Source organism: Salmo salar, chromosome 05 (assembly GCF_965601325.2).
Source record: "Salmo salar chromosome 05, fSalSal1, whole genome shotgun sequence".
Lineage (NCBI taxonomy): Eukaryota > Metazoa > Chordata > Actinopteri > Salmoniformes > Salmonidae > Salmo > Salmo salar.
Genome location: NC_138295.1, coordinates 42739334 through 42761714, shown reverse-complemented (window position 1 = coordinate 42761714; position 22381 = coordinate 42739334). Strand labels below are relative to the sequence as shown.

The window sequence follows — 22381 nt, the reverse complement described above, 5'->3', positions numbered from 1 at the left end:
AGAGTTAAAAATATCATATTACAAATAAAATACACAAGAAAGGAGCTACTGTATATACAGCGAGTACCAGTATCACATTGATCTTATGATAGAATTAAACAATCAAAATACTACTTTTTTGAGGGGTTGCTCTACCTTGTGGGGGGCCCTGAGAAACTGTGCTACGCCACGTGGTATTACATAATGCTGAAGACATTCAAGTCATTAACAACACAAGCACCCTCCTAGACCTAGACTTATACAAAATGCCCTATTAATGACCCAGCATCTCACTGCTACTAAATATCCCTTCACGGTCAAATGTTTTTGATTCAAATGAAATACAGAAAACTGAAAAACATAGTATTTGTTGTGTTTCATCCTGTGCTTCTGCTCCCTATTCAATTAAGATGGATTCTGGATGCCAATGGTCAGACTCCAATTCACACACATAACTGAGTGGTGTGAAATAACAGTTTGAGAGAGATAGAAAGGTGAAACACCACAAACCTGAGTTTTAGAGGTAATGAATGGACACTGGGATCAAAAGACAGAGATGTTCTATGTTTCTTGACACAGGTTCCCACTGGGCACACACTGGTTGAATAAAACATTGAAAATACGTTGAACCAACATGGAATTTACTTTGAATTGACGTCTGTGCCCAGTGGGTTATTTGAATAAAGGTGAATGTTTGTCTACAGTGCTACTCATATACACTTAGTTTATTAGGTACGCCACCCCATTCACAAAAATGGTTCGCTCCTACAGACAGTGAGTCACGTGGCCTTGGCTTGCTATATAAAGCAGGCAGACAGGCATTGAGGCATTTAGTTACTGTTCGATTTAATGTTAGTATGGGCAAAACGAGTGAACTAAGCGACTTTTAGCGTGGTCTGATTGTCGGTGCCAGCAGTCTCAGTCCTGTGGCCGAAAGCAGATAGTTGATGAGAGGTCGAAAGAGAATGGCAAGAATTGTGCAAGCTAACAGGCGGGCCACAAACAGGCAAATAACGGTGGAGTACAACAGTGGTGTGCAGAATGGCATCTCGGAATGCAAAACTCGTCGATCTTTGTCACGGATGGGCTATAGCATCAGAGGACCACACCGGGTTACACTCCACTATCAGCTAAAAACAAGAAGAAGAGGCTCCAATGGGTACTCAATCACCAACACTGGACAATTGAGGAGTGGAAAAACATTGCCTGGTCCTATGAATCCCTGTACCTGTTGCGTCATGAGTCAGTCCATCGTCCCATCCTGCCTGGTGTCAGTGGTGGGGAATGTTTTCCTGGCACACGTTAGGTCCCTTGATACCAGTTGAGCAAAGTTTCCTTGCCCCGGAGAATTCCGTCTGTTCTGGAGGCAAAGTGGGGTCCGACCCGGTACTAGATAGGTGTACCTAATAAACTGTGTAAAAGTGTATATGTATGCTGCAAATCTTAACAAGCTGTAGAATGTGTCAAGGTCTGAGTAAAGCGGATAATGTATCACCCCTTTTGGTGTTTATCACAATTCATTTGGGTCTCTATTTCCTCAGTTCTCTTAATCATATCCATCAATTCTTTGAACTTAGCGCAGTTAAAAATAAATCAATTAAAAGAACATAAAAAAAAAACATTTGGGCCTCTGGAGAAAGATGGATGTGTATAAGAAAAATATAATATTTTAGCATAAAAGTAATGTCTATTATTGGGGTAAAATCACTACGCTATATGGCAAGACACCATATATACAATTCTTTAGGGGGAAGCGCATAAGTCATTGGTCCTCTCCATATGAGGGAAAAAGTGCACACACATGAAGCATGAGATTTACAAGAAGAAGAAAAGGGCCATATCGGCCCGGGCTATTAGGGTTTGGAGCTGCCAAGCCGTGAGGCACTGGTTGGCTGCCGTCTTTAATGGCCCCCGTTTCTCCAGATGTAAACAGAGGATCTTCTCCAAACATTGCCTTTTTAAGGCCTCTCTGGAAGGGAGCAGGCACGGGGGTGACCCTAGCTCTCTGCACTTCACTACCCTAATGAAGGGTCCGCCCCCGCCAAGCCAGGGTGCCAACCAACATTCCCTCATTTGTTTTACTGTTTTCAGTTTGTTCCCCTCCAGGGCAGTCCCCCCTCTGTCTAAATGTAGTCTTTTCCAGCCAGGCAGTACCTCAGGAGGCGACAGCAGCACCCAGGTTCTGAGGACCTGGAGGATGGGGGATGCGAGTCGAGGGGTGGGTGCGGAGTGGTTTACACAGAATGAGTGACATTTCACATACATGGCAGGGCACTCGCCCCACCCCCACGAGACCGCTGTCTATTCTGTTTATTTGACCCCCACAGCTGTAGGCGCCCAGGAGGAACATTTATCTGGCAGGGTGTGAGCAACAAGGTCAGGGCTTTGTGCCCCAGTTCTTCTATACACTGATCAGTCTACTTAGATGTCGGCTGACTCGGCTTGTTGAGCAGAATGTCCGGTCACCACAATATATGATAGTGTTGAAGGTATAGCTAAATGTTCCTGAAAGTAGGATTTAGTGCATGTTTACTGTATGGATGCAATTTTGTATACACATCAGTTGAAGAAGTTGTCATGAAGTGCTGCTAAGGGAGTGGTTTTGAACACAGCAACCATCTGGTCCATATAGACTAAAGGCAGTGGTGTAAAGTACTTACAGTTGAAGTCGGAAGTTTACATACACTTAGGTTGGAGTCATTAAAACTTATTTTTCAACCACTCCACATATGTCGTGTTAACAAACTATAGATTTGGCAAGTCGGTTAGGACATCTACTTTATGCATGACACAATTCATTTTTTCCAACAATTGTTTACAGACAGATTATTTCACTTATAATTCACTGTATCACAATTCCAGTGGGTCAGAAGTTTACATACACTAAGTTGACTGTGCCTTTAAACAGCTTGAAAAATTCCATTAAATGATGTCATGGCTTTAGAAGCTTCTGATAGGCTAACTGACATCATTTGAGTCAATCGGAGGTGTACCTGTGGATGTATTTCAAGGCCTACCTTCAAACTCAGTGCCTCTTTGCTTGACATCATGGGGAAATCAAAAGAAATCAGCCAAGACCTCCACAAGTCTGGTTCATCCTTGGGAGCAATTTCCAAACGCCTGACGCTATCACGTTAATCTGTACAAACAATAGTACGCAAGTATAAACACCATGGGACCACGCAGCCGTCATACCACTCAGGAAGGAGACGTGTTCTGTCTCCTAGAGATGAACTTACTTTGGTGCGAAAAGTGCAAATTAATCCCAGAACAACAGCAAAGGACCTTGTGAAGATGCTGGAGGAAACAGGCCCAAAAGTATCTATAGCCATAGTAAAACGAGTCCTATATCGACATAACCTGAAAGGCCACTCAGCAAGGAAGAAGCCACTGCTCCAAAACCGCCATAAAAAAGCCAGACAATGGTTTGCAACTGCACATGGGGACAAAGATCGTACTTTTTGGAGAAATGTCCTCTGGTCTGACGAAACAAAAATATAACTGTTTGGCCATAATGACCATTGTTATGTTTGGAGGAAATAGGGGAATGCTTGCAAGCCGAAGAACACCATCCCAACCGCGAAGCACGGGGGTGGCAGCATCATGTTGTGGGGGTGCTTTGCTGCAGGAGGGACTGGTGCACTTCACAAAATAGATGGCATCATGAGGAAGGAAAATTCTGTGGATATATTGAAGCAACATCTCAAGAGATCAGTCAGGAAGTTAAAGCTTGGTTGCAAATGGGTCTTCCAAATGGACAATGACCCCAAGCATACTTCCAAAGTTGTGGCAAAATGGCTTAAGGACAACAAAGTCAAGGTATTGGAGTGGCCATCACAAAGCCCTGACCTCAATCCCATACAATATTTGTGGGCAGAACTGAAAAAGTGTGTGCGAGCAAGGAGGCCTACAAACCTGAGTGTATGTAAACTTCTGACCCACTGCGAATGTGATAAAAGAAATAAAAGCTGAAATAAATCATTCTCTCTACTATTATTCTGACATTTCACATTCTTAAAGTGAAGTGGTGATCCTAACTGACCTAAAACAAGTAATCTTTGCTAGGATTAAATGTCAGGAATTGTGAAAAACTGAGTTTAAATGTATTTGGCTAAGGTGTATGTAAACTTCCGACTTCAACTGTATGTAAAATACTTGAAAGTACTACTTAAGTAGTTTTTTGGGGTATCTGTACTTTACTATTTATTTTTTTTGACAACTTTTACTTTTACTCCACTACATTCCTAAATAAAATGATGTTTTTTCTACTCCATACATTTCCCTGAAACCCAAAAGTACTCGTTACATTTTGAATGCTTAGCAGGACAGGAAAATGGTCTAATTCACACACTTAAAGAGAAAATCCCTGGTCATCCTAACTGCATCTGATCTGGCGGACTCACTAAACACAAATGCTTAGTTTGTCAATTGTGTCTGAGTGTTTGAGTGTGCCCCTGGCTATCCTTAATAATTAAAAAAACAAGAAAACCGTGCCGTCTGGTTTGCTTGATATAAGGAATTTGAAATAATGTATATTTTTATATTTACTTTTGATACTTAAGTATATTTTAGCAATTACATTTACCTTTGATACTTAACTATATTTAAAACCAAATACTTTTTGACTTTTACTCAAGTAGGATTTTACTGGGTGACTTTTACTTTTAGTTGAGTCGTTTTCTATTAAGGTATCCTTACTTTTAGTTAAGTATGAAAATGGGTACTTTTTCCACTACTGAATAAAGGACTATGCACTCACTTTATGCTGCACACCGTATCAAGAAATCTCTGAATTCTACACAAAAATAACTGCACTACACTGCATTTGCACTCTGTTCATCTCCCTGCCTTTAGATATATTCATACTGATACAGTCAATTTGTACATCCACTGTACATCAACCGTATACCCACTGTATATTTGTATATTTGCTTATTCTCTTATAGCTCTATGCTCACTATACCTAGTTGTGTATAACGTGTCAACTTTGTTTAAACTCAGCTGTCTGTATTCTGTCTCTAAATGTTGTCTATCACTAGCAGAACCATATCACCAAGTACAATTCTGAGTATGTGTAAATTAACTTGGCGGATAAAGGGGATTCTGATGGCGTCTGTGGTGAGGGCTTGTGTAACCCGCAGGTCCCTAACTTGCACCCACAGCTCCTCACCATGGCCTCCCCTACAAACAGTGACATAAGTTAGAAGATGATTGCTAGTCTCACTCACTGTGTCTTCTCATATCGGAGTAACACCAGCTGCTTTGGCATGTCTCATCTCTCTCTCTCGCTCTCTCTCTCTCTCAATCTCTCTCTCTCGCTCTCTCTCTCTCTCAATCTCTCTCTCCATATCTCTCTCTCTCTCTCTCAGAAGCCACAGGATATGCGCTCTACTCTCTGTAGTCAATTACCTTGATGAGCTGATCTCTTGGCCAGTCACACTTCCTGTTGCTCTCACTCCCATGCAGCTCTAGCGTTCTGTCATTTACAGTTTTTTTTATTTTTATTGCTTTGGTGCAATTTTCACCAGTATGTTGTACATTTTATCAACTCTTAGTACAAAACGTATAACAGATCTTCAAAAAGACAGTTGTTTCAAAACTCTAAGCACATTTTTAATTGACTAAGTACAATACATAAAATATTGCAGTCACTTTTTCACCAAACTTAGTGTTTCATCTAGAAGTACATGTTTCACATTGCAATACGTTTTCATATAAAGTAATTACATTTCAAAATGCAATGCTCAAAATACTTTTGATATGATTTTCTTCTCTTTTTTTAGATGGTCACTTAAACGTTTGGTAAAACCTATAGATTTTACATGTCAACCGGTTTGTCTGCTACAGATTCTGAGAACTACATCATGAAAATGTATGTCTGTAAAGTAGAAACATAAAAAGTATGACATGTACTTGAATGTACGTACTACTATGATGATGATTTTACTTCACAGTACGTTTAAAAAAAAAATCGAATCAAAGTTTGTTGGTCATGTACACAGATTTTACACCAGGTGCAAATGCTTGTAGACAATACAATACCAATATGCAAATCATCCAGAAAGTCCAAAACAAGAAAGAAATGCATCCCTGTAGCGTAAACAACTTGTTGCCGTTGGACAATACAGTACAGCAATATTGTACTACACGCCATTTACGTAGCAGACACATTTTGGTGTGTGACCCCAGTGGGAATTGAACCCACAACTCTGGTGTTGCTTCTGCCATGCTCTTATGAACTTAGCCACATACAGGACCACTACAATACATACGTAAAATACAATACTGTAAAATACAATACGCGATTACAATACAGGTGGAATATGTATGATTGCCATCCCCATGAGCGTGCCACCCACCTCCAGGCCATGGATGAGGCATGCAATAGGATTTCAATCCAGACCTGTCAGGCTTGGATTTGCCATGCCAAAATGTTTTTGCATGAACAATGAGGACATTTACTGCAATTTCGATGGGAACCTATGGCCAAGTCAGCCTTGATGCAATCTAGTGCCTGCTAAACATTGTTACTTTAATTTCTTTCATTTGATTACATCGTGAAAGATCTCTTCAACGACCACACCTATAATCACACGGGATAGAAATGATGGAAATGTGACGTTCAGTCGATTTGAAGCTCTACTGCACAAGCTTCCAACATACCTCGCTTCATGGTTGAAGCATAAAGACATGAGTTACAAAACACGTCGTCGAGGTTCCTCGGATCTCCACCAAATTGGGTAGATCGATCCGCTTTTAGTTTTGATGCGCCCAGCTACTGGAACAATCGTCAGATCTCATTGAAATGGGATGTTCTGGTGCCGCTCTGACCGTTAAGGGTATTGATTGAAGACCTAGCAGCTGAGAGATGTAGATGTTATTTATGATTGTATTTTAGATTTTATGTGTATTTTAACTGTTGCTTGTGTTCTATAAAATGTGTAAATTATAAAATACAGGGCTCCCTTGTAAAAGAGACCTTGGTCTCAACGGGACACCCTGTTGAAATAAAGGTCAAATCAATTAAAAAAATGGGTAGTGCAAGTGTATTGCCTAATGTGAAAACAGTGTAATGTACTGAAATTTACAGTAGTGTAGCATACTACATTGAAATGGAAATGTTGAAACATGTATCTTACATGTTTTGTTATTGGATTAACCGGTTGTTAAAATAACTAAACTGAGAAGATATCATTAGGTTGTGTTTTGGTAATTACATTTCACAGTAAACTTATAATTTGGATCAACGGTTGTGTGGTGAAAGATGTCTACAAACAAAATGAATGCACAATGAAATGTTTTGAAGTTTGGATTTTGGATTTTTGTATTAAGAATTTGGAGTTTTGTACTAAGAGCTTTAAAAATAGTATCAAAGAGATCAAAAATAAATTGTAACGTCCTCCTTACCTCACCACCATCATTTGACATGAGCCAAACCTGCCTGGATTTTTCAGTACATGTGGTCGGTTTTATAAATTGCCTTCATCTAACTCTGCCTCTCTCCATTGAGCTCTCTTTACAGTAATCTTACCCTGATGCTTAGCTTTATTCTGTGTGTGTCTATGTGTGTGTGTGTGTGGGGGGGGGGGGTCTGTCTGTCCGTCCGTCCGTCCACTGGCTTATGTGTAGGTTAGATAGTGTGTGAGAGAGAATTAGTCACTAGGTACGAGTGTAGTCTGATCTCTGAGAAATTCACTATCTCCATCCCCACTCTTCTTCCACTTCCCTCTTATAAAAGCAAACAAAACGTATTTCCCCTCTGTTCTTTCGTATTCCCTCCTCTTTTTTCGTGACCTTTCAGTATAGGATTCTCAGCTTGCATTCAGTGAATGCTTTCCCATATGGGGCAGTGAGCCCTTTTTGAGAGGAAGATAATTATTCCAAATAACTGTGTCTGAGGCCCCATGTTCCCAGGCCCAGCCCGGCTAGAGCAGGCAGGAATGGAAAGGAGCCCTCTCTCCTCGTTAATGATTTCCACATGGAACTCTGGAGTGGGCGGCCAAGCCTCCAGCACGGGCAGAAAACTCCAAATTTAGAAGAAATATGAAAATGGTACAATGCGGTTTCCTTTGCAAGGGAGACAGGCCCAGCCTCCCCTCCACCCTGACCCCTCCCTCCCCCAGAGATTCTCCTCCTCAGACGTTGCAGGTCACAGGCTGAGGTCACGGGGGCCCTCATGCTAGCCAATCACAGAGCTCGGGGGGCTTTCCCTCACATGCCGCTCTCGCATTGGGCCGGCCCCTCGGCTCATATAAGGTAAAAGAAAAGACTTTGCTTCCTAAGCCAGCTGTGCTTCAAAAGGGAGCTTTGCACCGGGAACCCCCTTCAGACATTAGGGCTCATACAGAGAGTGGTCATGGTAGCAGTGTTGGGGAGCCCCCCACCTCACCCCACCCCACATGACCACTGCCCACCCCCTACCCAGACCTCACCACTCAGCGCTGCCAGCATCATCCCAGCCAGCCGGCAGCCGGCAGCCAGCCGCGGGGCCGAGGCCAGCACAGACAGCAACATAGGAGCCACCGAGGACCAAGGCCACAGAGATAGCAGCACACAGGTATGTATGCCTCCGCTACACACCGTTACATACATCGTTAGAGATTTCACACTTGTCAATTGACAGGGTTCACTCACCCAAAGCGGAAATTACACCAGCAATCTGTGAACTGTAATGTAACATACAGTATGGTCACTTTATACCCTAATATTTGCTCATAGGTAGACTTGTTGTGGTGGGCAGGCAGTCGGTCAACATAGTACAAGGTTGATGGTGACTAATAAAGAGTGCATTGTCATCCGTCATCTTCTCCTGTCTGTGCTGGAGGTTGAGGTCTGGCTGACCCGGGGTCAGGGTGTCTTTGTCTGCCAAGCACGTCTGTGGCGGCGGAGATATGTCTGGTGTGTCAGTGTGTCATTGACGGCAGACAGACAGACAGCAGGCCAGGGTGACACTGAGCTGATGGGCAGGCTGGAGATGAGATGACGGCTGTCACTGGGACACAGAGAGCAGTGTCACTCCAGTGTTACTCCTAGTAGTGGTTTGTACCTTGGTGCTGCTGCCACTGCCAGCAAGACAATGGTTTGTTGAGTTAGTGTGGGGCAGGATTGTGTTAGGCTTCTTCATTGACTACTTTTTCTAAGCTCATCCCACCTACATTTGCATATAGTGACACAGCAACTCATCTGAATGTAATGGAGCCAGACAAGCACTGCTAACAATGAATGATGACATTTCTATATTCTGTACATATTGTTCTTGGTTAATCTTGTGTAAATTCTCCCAGGGTACATACTTATAGATTGCATCTGATTACTGCGACAGTGCTATTTTGGTTGTTGATCAGATTTGTCCCGCAAATTCTTCGTTGTAATAATTTCAGGTTTAAACAAGCATTATTTACAGTATCTGTTTTCCTTTTGCTTGGGTCATGGAAACATGTAATCACTTTTCACTGCTGCTTTTTCAATATGTGTCTGCTTGAGTGGATGAGTGTATGTTTACGTGAGAGAGAGAGAGAGAGAGAGAGAGAGGTCAAGGTTGAGTGCTGATGTCATAAAGTACCCCTTTCTGCTGCTGTGACAGTTGTTTAACTCTATTGCTTATCATCAAAGTGGCTAGCCATACAGCCTAAATCTAACTCACCATGGAAACTAGAAATAATGTGTTTTCTGCTTCATATTATCTCAGCTTGCTTAGAAATTCCAGATTTAGTTCAAGATTTATCTGTTGTTTTCCTCTGTTGCTCCTTTTACTTTGATACATTGTGTGAAAGATCCTGATTAACGTAGCATTTCATCATGTTGGTTAGGTCTTTGGACATTACACAAAGAGACAGCAGAATGACAGATCCACACAGCACTTAGGTGTCCTAAGCAGCCAAGCAGTTCAATAAACAAGGATGATAGTCATTAACATTGTGACATTCTACCAAATATTTGCACAAATAAATACAATGCTCTTGCTGCTTCAAGTTATATTTCATCAGGGTATGACAAGGGACATGGGAACACACACCCATCCCCCCACCCACTTTCCCTCTTTGTCTCGTGTTCCTTCCCTGCCCTCTTCTTCTCCTCTCCTCTTCCTGACACTAACAGCAGAGCCTTCTAACAAACAAAGAAGCAGCAGATGTAGCCAGCTGTTGGGTGCCTCCGGGTCAGTGTTGGCTACCTCATGCACGGGTATGCACGTGCCCAACCACGCGCACACACCAACCCTTTAATATGAAAAATCTCTCTCTCTCTCTTGCAAAATGGTGGTTTTCTTATGAGAGTTGATTGGAAATGATCAGCTATGAGTCCAGAGATCAGACATGTAGCTAGTACAAGTGCAGTGTCCATTCAGAGGAAACAGCAAGGCCCTGCAGTCCATATGAGTTGACACATGTACATCATCGTACATTATGGATCATCAGGGCATCAGCTGTCAAGACCTTCCTTCACATCTTAACTTGAAGATACAATATATTTCACGTTCAGATTTGGGCCTCTACTCTTTTTAGTTTTAGTTATGTTGTTAATAATTGTTTGTATGTTTCTCTTGGTATTTTTGACCATGTCTAAACTAATGTCTTGTCAGTGTCCTTCGAGTGTATTAATAATGCAGTACATCATATCAGTGGATGGATGGATGGTATGGATAGATTAAATGAGGAGGGATGGAGGGGAGAGTTATGGGGATGGAGACAGAGATGGAGGGAGAAGAAACGCTGTATTTATTTTGAAAGGAGTAAAAAAGTTTGGAAGCCATCAAACCGCGAAGCCTTTTCACATGACCCTTTGGTGGCCCTGGCTCTCTGGCCTGTCCTTTGCGTCACTCTCCTCCTCCCCAGGGCCCAAGGGACCCCCGTTCCCAGGGTCACTTCCACATGAATGCCAGGGTAGGGTAGGGTGGGGGTCGGGGTGGGAGGGGAAAGAGGGAGTTAACTCCTCAGAGACTGACAGAGTCCTCTGTTCACATGGCCAAAGGAGGACAGACATACATATGTACATATACTCTCTCTCTCTCTCTCTCTCTCTCTCTCTCTTTCTGATTTTCTCTCTCTCTCAGGAACACACATGCATGCACAAATACACACACAATACCACATAGAGGTTGTTTGGCTCTCTAATATATTATTCGTCCTTATAGATGGGTGAATTTATCCCCACACTTTGTCTCATGATCCTTTGGCTGCTATAGTGGTGCAAGCTAAGTTTCCGTAGCTACAGCCTCACATTCCAGATTCCATCTCTCTCTCTCTCTCTCTCTCTCTCAGCGTTCTGGGAATGCTTCAGCCGTTTTGTCACTTCCTCTCTGGGTTGTAAAGAAAATGCTCCAGCTGGTCTTATATGACTCATAAAAAGAGATGCTAATTTGTGTCTTTTAGAAATCTCTGATCCATCTTGTCCGTTATGATTGCAACATACATTTTAGAAAAAGACTGACAATTTCATGCTCACTGTTCGTTACTTCATTCTGTTATTTCCTTGTGTGTATTTTATTCATAACCTTTGACACCTGGTAGAAGAAATTGCTCAATTATTGCTGAATTTGCTCATCAATGACATGACTAAAGAGTATCAGCAGCAAATTCACCCTCAGTGTAAGAAGAACGGTTGTAAATCAGTAAATGTATTATTCGTTAGAAGTGTTTTTAAGGGTTCATTCATTATAGTTCTTGACCCTCTTAGTTTTATTTCCTGGCTGTTCCAAAAATAATGTACAGTTCACTATCTAGCCTACACACAAACCAACACACACACACACACACACACACACACACACACACACACACACACACACACACACACACACACACACACACACACACACACACACACACACACACACACACACACACACACACACACACACACACACACACACACACACACACACACACACACACAACCGTCCTTGGCCCGTTGGGATAAGAGACACATTCTTTCTCAGAAACGCTCTCTTGATCCTGAGAAACACATCCAGCCCAAATTCCAAAAGTGCTGGGAATCCTATGTTTATGGAAGGCATCTCGGGGGGAGCGTTGTGGGATCAGGCGTGGGGTGCCCTGAGGGGGTTCCACGGACCTCTGCTGTCCTGGATCTGTGATAGGATTAGAGCCACAGCACACAGACGCTTTGATCTAGACTTACCCTGGTGAAGATGGGGCATGTACTGTCCAAACAAGGCTGGGCCCCAAAGGTAGAAATTTGCTTTTAGTAGAAAGTTCAATTATGTAAGCGACAGACTGACAGCCTTTGATTTCACAGCTTATTTGACTTATTTGACTTAGTCATTAGTGCATTCATTACACAGTAATAAGTTAATAAGCCTCTGGATGGTTTTGACACGAAAGGATGGAATCTTAGAGTTATTCAGGGATGCAAGTTGCAAAGTTTCTCCCATAAATTTCTGCTCCTCCTAAGAGCTGTCAAATACTACTCTGACCATAATGTCTCACTGTATGTTTAACAAAGTAAGACCCACGTGAAGGTTTACCACGATGACTCATTAACCTCTGCTATGACATTCATTTGTTACTTTGTCTCCTCTGGTCTTTGCCTCTGAAATCTCAGCCTCGCCACATCAGAGGGAGAGAGGGAGAGAGGGAGAGAGAGAGAGAGAGAGAGAGAGAGAGAGAGAGAGAGAGAGAGAGAGAGAGAGAGAGAGATGCTGAGTCAGTGTTGTAGCTCAGCGGTACTAGAAAGGCCTGGGCTTCATCAGCTACACATCTGATTCATCTACCGTGGTATACAGAGAGAGTAGGCAGAGGAGAAAGAGAGAGAGAGAGAGAGGAAGGGAGAGAGAGAAGAAAAGAAGGAATGAGGGAGAGAGAGAGAGAGGCCTCCCCCACCCTCCTCACGCTTCCTGTCTAGATGATTTAAGGAGATGGGGAGAAATGAGAGGGGACCTTAAAAGGCAATGTTTGGGCGTGCAGGAGCGATCGCTCTCTCCATTATCATACCCTGGGCCTGTGTCTGTGTAAACACAGCATCTGCCTGCACGTATGTCTGTACGTCTGTGGAGGTGAGCACTTTGGCACAGGCTGAGGCACTTCACGCACGCACGCGCGCACACACGCACACGCACGCACGCACGCACGCACGCACGCACGCACGCACGCACGCACGCACACACACACACACACACACACACACACACACACACACACACACACACACACACACACACACACTTACAGAGGAGCTTGCACACAAACTCATTCACACACATACACACCAATGTAAACAAGTCTTGGCAATGTATTTTTCACCTTGTCACTTTCAAGTGATAGTTTTCTGACTGGAGAAAAAAAGGGACAAGGTTTACAAATCATTTTGACAAATGTTTAGGCTGGAAAGATCTTCGGTTATATGGTAAAATGGCCATGTATTTAAACCCAGAACATTACATTCATAACATCTAGCATATGATGTGCCATGTACAGCAAACTAGATTATGATATATTACATCCTAGTCTTTACATAGTAGTACAGACTCCATGTAATACTCAAAGAATGTGCACTATTGCTGTCATAAGAAATAAACTAGTTGATATTAACGTGATAGTAAAACTTTATTAACACAGAGCATGGGAAACAGGAAATGGATACAGGATGCAATGTTTATTGTTATGTGTTGGTTATTAACAGTGTCTGTGGTATCAGTATCATTAGACACACAAAGCATGGCAGAGGAGTGTTGTGTTTGTTTATATTGTCTCGGCCTGTAGATATCTGTGGGGGTGAGACATCCGGGGTCCTGGATGAAGCATGTATGTAGCACCCTTTATAGATATGGAATGGATGATCCCTGGGGCTCAGCTCTAGGGTTGTTGTGTGTGATTGCAAATGACCAAGTTAAGACCTAAGACCAACACCCTGGCTGCTGCGATGCCTCACTATAGTCTCTAGTAGGTTCCCAGCACATTATTTAGACAAAATGGCAGTCCTTCTTTGTGACTGCGCTAGGGTTTTACTGGCTTCTCCACCTTGGCTCACTTTTCCCTTTTAAGTCAGCCAGCAGCAGGCTGTGACTAGAAAAGGGAATGTATGCAGCCAGCCGGCGAGAGCGAGAGAACGAGGAAGAGAGAGGGATGTGGGGGAGGGGCGGGCACGCTGAGAGCAGTGACAGACTATCTGCTTCCATGATCACCGCCTGCCTGAAAGACCCCGAAAGAGTGAATGTTTACCAAAGTACAGCTACATTTTCCATTTATCCCAAAATAAAATTGGCTCAGAATTCCTTATAAGGGCCGCGGGGAGGCTCCAGGAGAGAGGTTTGAGACAACCTAAAGCTCCTTGGAGATAGCTCAAAACTGCTGCGGATTTCACATGTTGTTTCTTATTTTTATTTTAGGATTCTTTTTGTTGTTGTTGTTGCTTCCTCTCTTTGGAATAAATTGAAAATTCCTTAAATTAGATTACAGGAGATTTATTGTACTCCTAAATATTTATTATAGCTTTTGGACACTTTAGTTTGGACTGTGAGAACAACTCCGAGCATCTATCTATGTCATCATCACTAAGCTATCTCTGCAGGCCATACCTTAGCCAAACAGAGTTAGACACAACTATCCACGAGCCCATGCTATTGACTGTCCTGTTCCTGTGTGTCTGTGTGAAGCCTTGTGGATCTGCTGTCTGTCTTCTGGGACTTGTGTTTAACTGTTCTCTTCTCTCTGTCTTTTCCTGTTTCAGACTGAACCAAAGAGCAGCACATACACTGTAACCAATAGGTGAGTATCACATGATGTCAGCTCCGTTATCTCAGCCCAATTATCTGCCTAAACCTCCTCAAGGGTCAGAAATGATGGCTGTGATTGACAACTGATGTAACTTCTCAGAAATTAAAGAGAATAAAAAATGTTTTCATGTAGGCTACAGTCTGGTGTATCCCTGTGAGTGGCCCCTATGCAATCCCTCAGACCTGTGCAACAATTGTGTGATTACACCATCCCTCTTCCTGGGTTGAGGGTAAACACTGAGCACTCAGTCACAGGTGTTTATATGAGCTCAGCATAGTGTCTGGTTGCTGTGTAATGTTCTGCGGTGTCCATGTCCACACACTGTAACGTGCCAGATAGAGACACTGTTCAAGGGCACAGTCAGCCCGCCAGTCTAAATTGCCCGAAAGTCAGACACTGAGGGGAACGCTGTGTATCAGATGATATCAGATCCAAGGTAATTTGTCTGAAACCTTACTGTCACCAGTGACCCGCAACAACATCACTTCCCCATGACAGAACGAGCTGATAGTGTCTTCTTTACTCTGATTCAATTGTGTGTTTCGTTGACTCCGATTTGTAGCTATTTTTTACCAGCCTAGCACAAACATTAAATAATTACTGTATATAAATCAGATGAAGTGTCAGCGCTCCATGGGAGTTTCCTCCCCCTTCCCCCCAACCTCTCCTCCTACTCTTCCATCTCCTTCCTCTTCCTCCTCCTTCCCCCCAACCTCTCCTCCTTCTCTTCCATCTCCTTCCTCTTCCTCCTCCTTCCCCCCAACCTCTCCTCCTTCTCTTCCATCTCCTTCCTCTTCCTCCTCCTTCTCATCCTCCCTCCTTCACCTCCTTCTCAAGCCTCCTTGTGGTGCCTGAGGGCTGATGTGGGCAGGAGTGAGAGCAAGGCTAATGGTATGTGGAATATGTTAGATCATTTTTATGGAAGCTCCAGTACAGTAGCAGTGATCTAGTGAGAGATTTCATAGCCACAGGGATGAGAGGCAAGGCTGATGGAGGAATCCTGGGTGTAATATGAAGCGTAGAGGAAGTTTGCTGAGAGCAGAGGGAGAGAGGGAGCTCCTGGGATTTGTCCCAATTGGCACCCTATTCCCTATATAGTGCACTACTTTTGACCAGAGCCCTATGGGCCCATAGGGCTCTGGTCAAAAGTAGTGCACTATATGAGGAATAGGGTACCATTTGGGATTTAATTGTTTGTTTGCTCTGCGGCTGGGTATCCTGCAGTTAAGGGTTTAGTTTGGGCGATGCTCCTGGCACCCTACCCCCTCTGTGGTCGCTGTGAGAAGAACGTGCTGGAACAGGAGACCGGCCCACACCTCTGCTGTCATTCATGATGGCAGCATCTCTCTCAACAGCGTGCTGCTGATTAAAACTCTGTGGCCACAATCCAACATGGCTGAAGCTCCTCAAAAATCAGTGTCAAACGCATTCCAAAACACCCCAAGTACTCCAATCCCCATGTAGGGATTAGGGGTGTGGGAATTTGGGAATGTCAGTGGGATTGCAGGGATTAGGGTTGTGGGAACGGGGAGGAATGTCAGTGGGAGTGAGGAGCTGAGGGCACAGGGACAGGAAGGAGCAACATTTAAATATGCAGGCAGTCAGGGGTCAAAGTCATTTCCTGTTCTCCAACATAACGTTTACAGCCCACACATTCATTCCCCCAATATACAGCAAGCCTCAGTCTTTATGGTACCTCCCTCTTACAGTTTCCTACTAGAATGGGACTGTACAGACAGCTGTCACAATGTACTTATGTGTGGTTCATGCTGTTCGTTGAACGCTCTAAAGAATCCTCCATTGCTCTTCTTACCCACAGGTCAGTCTGCACTGGGGTCTTAGAAACTCTTTGGTTTCTTGCCTAACTCCAACTTTCTTAGTCAGAACTATCCTATAGTGATGTGAAGAGAAGACAGGTAAGGTACATCTGGGTGGGCCTGCCAGAACACTGGCATTGATGTTTTACTGTGTAGGTTTATTGCTTGGTCCTCAGGCCCCAGGTGCAGTGCTGCATCTCTGGTCAATTGGGAGTCTGAGATGAAGCACTGTAGCTCGGGAAGGAGGGCGCAGCTACAACGGGTGGGCAGTCTGAGTGGTGGCCCATGTCTCTATCGCTCTGCCTTATTATGGATGGTCTTCTAATGGAGATCTATGTTCAGGATATTAGGAATGGAGGGCCCCTGTGACTGGTGCTGCCACTCCCAGCCTCTCTCTCTCTCTCCCAGGTCTGGCCACATATCTGAGATGCCATATCATCGCTCCACCCATGATGTTTACCTCTGCTCCATACAGCCGTATCGTCCAGTAAAGACCGTAGTTACTGGTGTGTTTTCCATGCTTTAATTCACCACCTCCTCCTGAGTGCATTTACTGCATTACCCTGGCCTTTTCCTCGCTCCCGGGGTCCAGTTTTCCCAGGAATCCCTTGGGCAATCACAAGGGGGATTCCTGGAAATACTGTTCTTGGGGGTGGGGCTTGACTACATGGATCTGGGATAGTAATATGATCTGCTCGTGATAAGTTTTCACAGACGTGTGTGATGTAATGTCGGGAAAATGATAAGCACGGGGAAGGACAATGAAATAAGATAGAATGAATGCTACAGTATTTTATATCTTGATGTAAGGCCTGGCCTGGATAAATACTCTTATGTAAATGTGTCTTTACATTTTGATATGAATTTCACTATGTCAGAGAACCTTTATAAACTCATATAATTTCCTATTAGCTATAATATAACTTTTTCATATCAAATGTGCCACATGGATTCTTTTTAACTGTTAATAAATGTCAACATTTCCAACCTGTCTGTCTCAGTCATTCATCTTTCTTGTTACACTACAATGTTGAGTATCGTCGAAACTTGCTAGAATGACCCAAATCTCATTGTGGACACTACTGCCAAATATGAAAACAGTGCCCTCTACAGTATATGTAGATATATCAACACCACAACTTGCTTGTCAAAGTCTTCACCACAAGGGGTCAGAGTTGAGCCACCTCCTTACATATGCTACTGGTAGAAACCCTCTTCTCACGCCACTTGATACAAAGTGATTTTCGTAGCAGGTTAGGAGAGCATTTTTGCCTTAATCTACGTTTATTCTCCCAACCTGCTCCTTACGTTCTCCTAACCTACTACGAAAAAGTAACTTCGGTATCAAAGTAGAATAGGCCATCATCCTACATGTGCTACATCAGATTAGCCTACAATCATAGCAGATGAATATTTCAGTTCACATATGGTAGGAGTAGCATTTACACATACAGAGGAAATGTATATGAGTGCTTGTGTGCACCTATCTATAGCCATCTTCAACAAAATAGGGAGTGTGTACCACAAACGGGGTGTTCCGTGTACATTACAAGATGGGTAGTTGAAAGAATGTGGAAGTTGTAGACAAGATCTCCTTTGGGGGAAAAGCCAAAATCACTTTTGTATATATCAATGTATTCAAACAGGTAACTTGGACAAAGTTCATATGACTACAGGCAGGCGACGGTACAATGTTAATAGGATCTGTAAAACGAAGAACCTTTATTTGAGGAACAGGAAAAGGGAGACGAAAGTGCTTTAGACATGAACTCACTTAAAACAGAGATTTTTTTCAAAATCTTTGGGAATGTATTTTTTCTTTTAAGCTCCAGAAACTGCTGCTGTACAAACTCCGCCCTTCAGGCATGCAGGAAGCACATGTACAGTGACTCATATCAATGTAGGTCGGAAGATGGATAGATACTCACATTCATAAGAGCTTCGCTACACAATAAAATCTATCCCTCCATTGAGAGTCTACTAGACGTAGAACACAGTATGGGCTGCATAGATCTGAGAAGCTTTCTACCGCCTGGTATAAGAAAGACAGGAGCGCCACCATGGTAAAATGTTCCCTTGCTCTACTCAAGCCTCCCCGCAGTCACGTGTAAGAGGGTCTTCATGGCAGAGAGCGAGGGAAAGTAAAAAGCACAGCATAGGAGTAGGGAGGCAGGCAGTGAGAGAGAGTTAGAGAGGCTGCCCCTTTAACACTCACTCCCTGCAAGGTTATCTGGAAACTCCTCAGGGCCCCCCCCCCACACACACACACAAGGCACTACTGGGCTGTCTAGGCTGTAAGTGCTTGGTCACGTTTGGCTCTACTTGCCCACTGGAATCCACTCAGAGCAGTGGAGGCTGCTGAGTGGAGGACAAGCTGATAATGATGGCTGGAAGGGAGCAAATGGAATGGCATCAAACACATGGAAACCATGTGTTTGATGTATTTGATAGCATTCCACTTATTACGCTCCAGCCATTACAACTAGCCTGTTCTCCCCAATGAAGGTGCCACCAACCTTCTGTGACTCAGAGGCGACAAAGAGAAGGCTATTTGTAGTGTACTTCACAGCAGTAAATAAACACGTTCATACTTCAAATCTGTTGACTTTTGACTTCAATGGCTTTTCTGTAAGAATGTCTGTGGGTGTGGGTGGGTGTATGAATCTGAGACAGGGTTATACTTGCTGTGGAGATGAAATGCTGTATTCAAGATAGATGTTGACAACTTTAGCACTATGAATTGACCAGCATCAAATGACTAAATACTTAAACCATTAACAGACACATAAAGGAAGTAGTTAAGACTTTACTTTAAAACGATTATAAAGTAACCTATGAAAGATAGTTTAGCATGTGTCCTGAGAATTCAAATACTATAGACATAGACCCTTTAAGATATGGCCTGGTAATTTTAAGGGTGATAACTTGAGCCGTTTCACAATTACATGCTATCTGATCAAGGTGGTCTGGTTTATCTACTCCTCCTCATACCTTCTTAATGTCTGGGGTAGGGGGTGGTATGTGCGACGACATGTTAGATGCAAATTCCATAGGCTTGGAGGGAATCTGCCGCTGAAACTTCATGTGATGATGACTCACAGGAAGGGAGCGGCACACTTAGCCGTAAATGGCGTGCAGAGGCACCTGAGTTCACACACACACTTCCCTTACCTGCTGATTAAGCCGACAGCAACACACCTTGAGTTGGGTGCGGCCCAGCTCAACCCCTTATCTGAGTCACAAGTAAAACCGTAGTGTTTGCCCAGCACTTTGCCAGGCCGACAGGCCGCTTCCCTCTCCGCTAGGTGTGAAAGTGAGAACCCCGGTGCTCCCTCATGCAGTCAGACATGTGTTGGGCCAGGTGCAGGATCATGGGTATCAGTTGCTCCCAGTATTGTGTGACAGATTACAGTACAGCGTTCAGGGAGGGAGGGGAATGGCTGTTTGGGCCGCGGCACAAGGAGTGAATAATACCTACCGTTGCACGGGAAGGATCCAGCATAGGAAGTGACTCCCCACAGCCACCTGAAACCATGGATGGGACTTTTGTGTCATTCTGGCTCACAAAATAAACCCCTAGACTAAACATTTACGCTTCAGGTCCAACTTGTTCCATGGGCACTTTCGAGCAGATCTTGTATGTTTACTTACTCTGGGAATCTTGTGCTTTTCTGATCATGTTGTCTTGTTGTATGACCAAATGTTCAGAAACAGTACATACTGCACTATATAGTACAGTGCATACATATACACAAGACAGTACCAGTCAGATTGAGGTGGAATCTCAACCTTTTGGTTACTGGCCCAATGCTCTAACCACTAGGCTACCTGCTGTATATTACCCACTTTATGCTTAATGTAAGATTATACAGTACCTAGGTCCGACAAGGACACCCACAAAGGAAGCCTACAAAGAAAATCAGTGAAAAAGACAATACAGGCCACACAAATGCGTCTTATACTACACAGCTTGGTGAAAAATACAATATGAGGTGTTTTGCTGCTTCAGAACAGCAAGCAAATGAGCTGTGTTAAAAATAAAGCCAGGATTGGTTTTGTAGCAGGAAAAGTTTACCTATTAAGTGGGCCATAGAGAATGCAACATTGTTGTTACTATACATGGGGGTTATTTTAATGACCAAATCCATTCACATTAATTTAGCAGGTAAGCTACACAACCTGAAATAAATATCTAATGGTAGGTAGCCTGAAATAAATAGCTATTGGAACGCTATACACTGGAAAATGAGGTGAGGCAAGCATTTTCGGGTTCCGCTATGCATAGGAACTGAACTATATCGTCAACATCAAACAACGTAATTGAGAAACTATAAAAAATATATATATATTTTAAATTCTATTGATCATTGGGTTGACTGACAGACTCAGCAAAAACATCTGCACATGATGGATGGGGTGGGTTTATGAGGGGGCATATGTATCTGTGTTTACTAATATACTTTTCTGTAGCCTTGTGAAGTCAAAATGTAACGCATATGTTTTATGTTCTGCCTATAGGTTGACGTAGGGACACGATAGAAATGTGATACTTTTGTTCGAGCTCTCGGGCAGTTTCACAAGGACGCCACATTGGGGCGCGGTCTCTGTCATATAGTACAAGGTTCACAACGCAGATAATAACGTTTTTGTTTCACAGAACACACGCAGTTTCACAATTGAATCCATAAACAATTATATATGCAACGATCCATCGACACGCCCAGCTGAATATGCTCCTGTAAATGTAGCCGCATTTCGACGATGTCAAGAGCATCACAGTCATTTATGATAAATTCATTCCGCACATTTATTTTTACAACCTGTAACAACGGGTGAATATCGAATGGCCAATCAGCACCTGAGATACGTGTCCTTGTTTAAAAGGTTACATTTTGTCCTAAAGATCCCCCTCCCATTTGGAACGCTGAAAGGGGGTCAGAAATCAGGTTCTGAATACACTGCAGACACTTCATAAAGAATTGAAGGCTTGTAAATCCTTGGGGATCTGCTCCATATTATGTCTTCACTCTTCAATCATGTATTCAGAGGCTGATGGTGTACAAGATGTGGGCAAACATTACATTACCTTACTAGGATTAGGATAAGAAAATATAGTTTTCCTCAATTAACATGACTATGAAATGACGTGTGGTGGTGCTGCTACTCAATTATAATCTTGTCAAGGGAGCAGGCTTTCAACACCTCACACTGTACCTTGCCCTCAATAGCACCTCCCAGCATTATACAAGGGTTCTCTAATTCCTTTCTAGTGCCCACATGCATCTGCATGCCTTGGGTTGTGAGCATTAGTGCCTGCTTGGTCTGTAGTGGGAGCAAATGGATAAGGTAGGACAAGGCCAAAGAGAGGTAGGGTTTAGTATGGCAATGGGATTACATTACACTGCAGTAGCAGCCCTGGTAGGTGGCAGGAAGAGAGGGAGGAACGAAGCCAGATCAGCACGTGACACCTCACCACCACTCACTCGATTTGCCTATGTAGAGGCCACTCCTCTGCTCTGAGCCTTTTATGAAGAAGAGGCACCTAGGTAGTTATAGATCCTCTATTACTGAGATGGTGAATGAATCTTAAGAGAAGATGATCATGAATGGGATTTCTTAATCGGGCTGTTTCTTCTGAATACTGTTTTTCCAAATACTCCACTTTACAAGACACTAGGGAGTGCTCCTGTGGGTGAATAATGGTTCGATTGAACATTTTGAAATAGGGGTGTGTGTTCTTTCGCCTTCTAAAATGTCACCAATGACTAGATACAATTTGTGAGATTGAGTTTGACCTACCATTTCTATTGACCTCGCTTACATACGGTCACCTTTGCGACAGAGAGACTCCAGACA

General features: G+C 43.3%; 1 long non-coding RNA gene across 1 annotated transcript; it reads left to right on the top strand.

Moving 5' to 3' along the window:
• The first annotated feature begins 8285 nt into the window (after positions 1-8285).
• Positions 8286-17514, top strand: LOC145879521 (uncharacterized). The gene is made up of 2 exons (XR_014392325.1): positions 8286-8536; positions 14662-17514. It is a non-coding gene; the product is annotated as an uncharacterized LOC145879521 (long non-coding RNA).
• Positions 17515-22381: the final 4867 nt, after the last annotated feature.